The sequence below is a fragment of the Henckelia pumila genome, chromosome 3, assembly GCF_033568475.1.
Source record: "Henckelia pumila isolate YLH828 chromosome 3, ASM3356847v2, whole genome shotgun sequence".
Lineage (NCBI taxonomy): Eukaryota > Viridiplantae > Streptophyta > Magnoliopsida > Lamiales > Gesneriaceae > Henckelia > Henckelia pumila.
In genome coordinates this window covers 163,380,900-163,388,192 of record NC_133122.1, presented here as the reverse complement: position 1 = coordinate 163,388,192, position 7,293 = coordinate 163,380,900, and positions in this window count along the sequence as shown.

The following is a 7,293-nucleotide window of genomic DNA, read 5'->3' as shown; positions in this document are numbered from 1 at the left end:
TGTTTATTTGAAGTTGCATTAATTTAACATAGATGTTTATATTTTATAGAGATTATGTAATATCAAAAGTAAAAAGTGAATGTATTAAAAAAATTATAAATCGGCAATTAAACTTTATTAATAAAATTATTCGAACAATACCAACATAATTAAAAATCCTGGAACTATCAAAATATTTAAACCAATCAAAACTCATTGACGAATGAAACTCCAACCACTACATAAAATTTGAATTTAGCACTCTATATTTTGAAAAATATATTTCAATCTTTTCTCTTCTTGATGGTAGTTTTTAATTTTTTTTCTATTATTGTTGAAGAAAACTCATTCATCTACGTTCCTTTCAGAGTATAATCCTTCAAACCATCTTGTGAAATAAGAGTTTTGCTTGTAAATTTTAATTGTATAGAAACCTCACATTACGACGATAAAACCTGTGGGAAAAAATATTTATTAGGTAATGCAGCAAATTCTTCTAGATGTTATACTTAATTTCATGATTAGCACACCTCCACATCTCCAGTTTATGTCATTTTCAGTTTTTAAAATAAATCGGATTCCTGTAACAATTCGAGAATGTTAAAAAATAATATATTAAATTTGAAATAATGACTTTCAAAGAAAAAATATTATACCTGGCTCTCAAAAAAAATTTCAACGTATTTTTTCTACAATTATAGGGTATGTTACCATTTTGATGACAATATATGTTCCATTATTTTCATGAATTTGGTTATCTCACTTGAATTTTGAAAAAAACATTTTGATAAGCTATATATTGAAATTCTTTCAACATTTCTGTAGCATCCATACCATGAAATAATATATGCAAGATTTATATTTAATAATCATCTACAATGAAAAAAATACATTAACTATCAAAAACTTATTTCGTAAACCTGATTTTCGTTTTAGTCTTCAACTCTAAAGATATTTTTCCAAAAATTTCAGCACACTATCTATCCCACAATAAGAAAACTTCATATTTTCCGGTGATGTCAACAACTCTCACTTGTATTTTGAACCTAGTGAAAACATGTTTCAAATATATGTTTCATTAAATAATCGGTGTAAAATACACAAATTATGATATGTATGTGTGTTCCCTAAAAAATGGAGAAAATGTTATAATAAAATCGAAGATAGATTGAATATAAAAACAAATCACAAAAAGTTTATGTATACCTCAACATCTTAAAATATGAATTCCATCGTGAGATTTTGTTTGTCTTGATGAAGGTAGATCGTAGAAATGTACTAACCGTAGTTTCAACGCTCAATGTCAATCTAAAAGGTCTAGTTCTCAGATCATTTTAAATAAAGGTATCATTTGCTTTGCAATTGAGTGTTAAATATTTTATTGAAATTTGAAATGTTAAATAATATTTTCTGCTCGTAAATAGTATTTATGCCGTAAGTGTCTTCAAACCAATATTGAAAATTCTTAATGAGTTTTGTTAAGTTTTATAATTTTTAATTGTGTCGGAATTATTTTTTGAATTATAAATATAAAATTGTCAATATTTTGGAAATCAGATATTGTATATTGATTAAAATATTTGAAAGTATTAAGCATGATTTTATTTTTGAATCTTTAAGAATGATTTTTTATTTTTTTTTTCGAAATCAATGATTATGTATAGAATGTTGAAATCTCGGAGTTGAGATTTATACATATATATATATGTGGTAAATTAGAAACATTATGTTATCTATATTGACCATTTAAATGTTTATTGATTTCATATTCAAATCCAAATTATATATATATATATATATATATATATATAATATTTTTGGTGTAATTTTAATATTTATCAATATTAATTTTTTTCATTTGAAAGATGGATGTTAATTTTAGTTCAAATTGGAAATATTATGTATTTCTCACACAAATATATAAATTTTTTTATACATTTTATTTGATTTGATGTTATTATGTTATGATAGATTACATGACTAAAAGCCCGTTTGATTTCAGTAGACAATAAAGAAAAAATGTTTTTTTTAAAAAAAAATTCTTTTATTAACTAAAATGTGTTTTATTTAAGCCAAAATAAGTATATTTTACAAATTATTTCAGTTTTTACTTTAAAAAGTGTTTTTAAAAGTCAACTTAAAAAAACACTTATTTTTACTTTAAAAAGTGTTTTCAAAAGTCAACTTAAAAAAACACTTATTTTTAAAAAAATCTACTGAAATCAACGGACCCTAATTAAATAGTGAAAAAATATGAATATGTCGTATAAACATATGCTATATATAAAAAAAATAGCTTTAAATATCCAAACTTCATTCGGAAATACAAATCGGGATTGATTTCTTAAATTTTAGATGTGTAATTGTCAATTTGAAAATGAAATATTGTGCATGTATATAAATATATGAAAGTATTAAGCGAGATTTTTTTAATCTAAAAGAATAATTTTTAATTTTTTTGGAAATCAATAATCATATATGGAATATACGAAATCATGGAATTCATTTTTAACTTCTTTGGAAATCAATAATCATATATGGAATACATGAAATCATGAAATTTAGATTTATAAATATATGGTAATTTAGCAACATTATTTTATCTATATATCAATCTATATTTATATATACGTGTATATATCATCTATGCATTATTTAAAAATTTATTTTTCACTTAATTATATGTAATTAATTAACATAATACTATTTCCGTTTTTGGCAATATGATTTTGGCGGGATTTTGCCAAAAATGGCAAAAACTCAGTTATTATATATATATAGATTCCAACTCAATTGGCATCAAGTTCGATTATGGAAAAATTTTGATCTATTTTAGAATCAAAATTAGATGGTAATGAAAGTGTTGGGCTAATAGCATTCAACCTCCTCGTGAAATTTATATATTTTTATGGGGTTTTTCTTATATTTGAATTAACCCAAATGACATAATATTTCAACAAATGAAATTTTTCATATATATTTTTAAAATAAAGTGAAAAAATACCACTATTTGAAACACTATACAAAATAGGGGTACAAAACAAAATAAATATAATTGTGAAATTGATTTTAAAATATAAAAATTGTATACTATTTTGAAAAAAAATCAACAACAATATGTGATCGATTTTAAAAAACTAAGGTGAGAGTATATAAATGATTGATATTTTTTTATTTGGTTAAAAATTTAAATACAGAATAATGGTGTTAAAAATCAAAATAAATTAAGTTAAACAAATTTATCAACATAAAAAATATAATCGAGGGACATTAATTATGATTTTACCATTTAACTATCATAATAATCTTATATTTGGTATAATATCATAGAAAAAGGAAGGGTATAACAGATTGTTTTACCTTTTATCTCAATTATAGATTTGTAATCCCTTGTAAAATTTAAGACTATTAATCATATCTAAATCCTAATAATAAAGAGCCTAAGGATTTAGAATGATTTTCAAATTTGTAACTAAAGATAAAATTAGTCCTTATTAATTATGTCATCTCTAATTTATCAAATCAAATAAACGCTTCCTAAAATGGATGAAAATTTAATAAAAACATAAATAATATTAAAATATATTTACAACGCCAATTGAATTTCAAAATTTATAATTCGAATTTGAAGTCAATCATATTTTTTTACCAGCATTTTACTAGATTAATTTAAAATTTTATTTTAAAAAAATATTAATTCTTTCTTATTATTACTACTCTGTGCAATAATATATATGTTATATAATGTATTATTTTCTAATGCTATAATAATTTATTTAATATGTAAATTTTATTAATATTATCATTTACTTAATATTTTACTCTATTAGTACTACAATTATTATTATTAAATTTCAATTTCTTAATTTTATTATTCATTTTATATCACTTTTTTATTCAGTTTATTATTACCATATTCATTATTTATAATATGTTTAAGAAATTAAAAAAAATGATAAAAATAGCGTGTTTCGTTGGCTGTTAGCAAGTTGGTAAATTTATTATTTCAAATTGTGGTGTTTTCTCATTTATAATATTAAAAATTTTAAAATAATTGAAAATATAATGTTGAATCATTATACAAGGAAAAATCAATAAAAAAAAAACATAATATTTCAAAGATTTGAGGGTATTTATGTCATTTGGTTAATAAAAGGTGGAAAAAAAAAACATAACCAATTGCATTAGAGGGGCGTGTTACTCCAATTTCTGGCGCAATGAGTATTCAGCTTATTTTTTGGAAAATGTAAAACTTAAAAACTAATTTATTTTTTATAGAGATTTTTTTATATATAAAAATTTTACAAGGGGGCCGAATGCTATTAGTTAGGCATGCTTATCGGTACCACGGTTCCGGTTCCGGATTGGTTGGGTCGAGAACCGGATAAAACCAGTTCCGGTTCCAAGATAAATTACCTTGGAAGTTGGAACCAATCCGAACTGCAGACCAGTTCTATAGGTTATAGATCGGTTCCGGATTGGATCAAGCCGGTTTCATGCACATATTTAATATAAAATTATTAAAAAACCTCAATTTTTTTTCAAAAAATTACGATCCGGTCTCAGAACCCGAACCGGTTGCCAAAACAAAAAACCGGTTCAATCCATTCCTTTATGGATTGAAGCTGGTTCCGGGCCCGGTTCTTCCGTACCGGACCTGATTCCGGGTTTATCGGACCGGTTTCAGGCCGGTTCCGGTCCGAACCAGTCTGTTAAGCATATCTACTATTAGCCTTGAAAATGTTGTATGCATCATCAAACCGTCAGCATTTCGAAACCATGTACCCAAGCGTGCGAATCGCAAGTGGCCTAGAGATTCTTACACAAAGGCATAACCCAAATATCATGTAGAAGAGCGCACACATATGGCTGCATCAACTCTCCCACAGCCCAAGGACTTAATTTACCCAACAATTTCCATCTCATATCATCGATAACATGCAGAGGTGTTAAAAACTTAAAATAGGCTAGGCTCGTCGGGTTAACCGGTCCCGCTATATAAAATTGGTGGATTGAGTTAACAATTTTTCAACCCGCCTACCTAAAAGGTAGGCTGCCCCGCCTAATTAGGGATGTTCATTTAATCCGAACCGAACCGGAATTTCAGTTCCAATTCACCCGAAATTCGAAACTGAAAACCAAAACGAATTTTATGTTCGGTTCGATTAAAAATCGAAAATATTTCGGTTTTTCGTTTCGGTTTTCAGTTTTAACCGTAATTTAATTTTTTTATTATTTTTGTTATTTATTTATATTTATTTTTATTAATAAAAATTAAAAAATGATTTAAAAAATAAAAAAAGAAAAAAAAACGGTTTTTCGGTTCGGTTAACCAGGAGAAAAAACCGAACCGAACCGAAAAACAAAAAATCCGAAAAACCAAAAACCGAATTTCCGGTTCAGTTTTCGATTATTTTCGATTGCGGCGGTTAACCGATCCGTGAACACTCCCAACGCCTAATGGTGGGTTGTGGTGGATTGCGGGTTGACTCGCAAAAACCCGTAAATTTACACGTGAATCGGCCTGGTTGATCCGTCCCGCCACCTAAATTAAGTGGGTTGATTTGGGTTGATGTTTTCTCAACCTGCTTGAAAGGTGAGCTGGCTCGTCCCACTGGCCACTAGCCTATTTTAATGTCTCTAATAACACGAGCACATGTTCTCTCTCATATCATATCACATCATATGCACACACACTCAATTAGTGCCCCAACTACTATATATGCTCAAAAGTCAAAACGACAATGTAAAAACATGTTAAGCAATCCTTTTGACATGTAACCGATTATCCCATTGCGCAAGAGATAGTTACACAGAAAAATACCTATGTAATTCATAGATCTCCAAGAACTCGATTTCAAAAAAATAAGCAAAAAAAAGTGGGTGAAATAAAAGCGACTATTTTTGGAGTTTACTGAAGGTTAGATTTGAAAAGGAAAAACCCTAAAACGGCGGGCAAATGATCTTCTGTCCAAACTGCCTGAAATTCTTGGTTACTCTTCACTGGCAATGAAGGAATGTCCAGATTAAGGGTATCATAATTTGGATTTTTTTTTTTCCTATCTTACTTTTTATGTGGGAAAAAAATAGCAGTCATTCATAATTTTATTCAACATCGAATGACCAACACTAGAGTCCGGACATTATCATGATCATCTCACCTCACTAATTATCTACTAAAACCTAACTACCTTGGACTTGACAAATCAATAAAACCATTACCCATCACCCTAACGCAATGCAACCTACTGTTGAACAAAACACCATTATTTAGTTGATCGTTTTCAGACTCAACAAAAGAACTAACCCATATCCATTTCAAAAATCTGGATAGCAATGTTACTGCTGAACAATTAAACAAACAATATGGCAAGAAAACATTTATAATCATGGAATAGAGTTTCTTTCTGCTTGACCCTAAAAGATTTTATTGTTTTAAGTTCTTGTTAATTGATGGAGATGGGCTGTCACACTTTAGCTCCGCCTTTCCAAGTTGTTTGCATCACGAAAAAACACCTTTTGTTTTTTACATTTTTTCTATGCTTTTCAACACAGGAGATGGTGAAAAGAGAAAAACAGGTAGCTTCAGGTCTCAAACCTTTGTTAGACAAAATATGTCAAGATAAATATAGCCGAAATTGAAACATCAAACGAGGTACAGTATCACCGATTAATCTGAAGGAGCAAGTAAAATGATGCAGAAACGAAATTAGTTACAAAACTGAGGCATGTAAAATATTACACTTTCCTTCAAAACAGATTTGTCTCCTCTAGTAGGTACTTCGAGGATCACAATGGACAATTCTTTCCCAGGATACAAGTCATACAACGGCTATACTTGTAGTAACTTAGCACAAATTACCACACCATCGAACTTAGGCAACGCCTAACTTATCACGAGGGAGCTTGAAACTATTGCAGAACGAGCAGAACGAGTATGAAAGGGGAGCAAGAGCAACACTGTGGTGTTGTATAGGTTGTGGAGGTTGGGCAATTATCTCAGTATGGGCATTCGTTTCCTCTTCCATGGCCAATGGCACATTAGAGGAGACCAATAAGTGTCTACTATTAACTCAGCCATGCCAAAGTAAAAGTACTCAAAGCCATTAGAAAGCCTCAGCATACAAAGAGCCTCGGCCATGCAAAAAGGCACACCAGAAGGCGAGGAAATGATTTGATTTAATTTAATGTCCACACAAAATAAATTAGCAAAAGGTGGGTTAGCCTAGGTCACCAACTTTGGTCTCAACCAGTCCGACATTCAACACGCATGGGTCGTGCGCGCAGACGAGTCAAGCTTTTTTAGTGCAAATC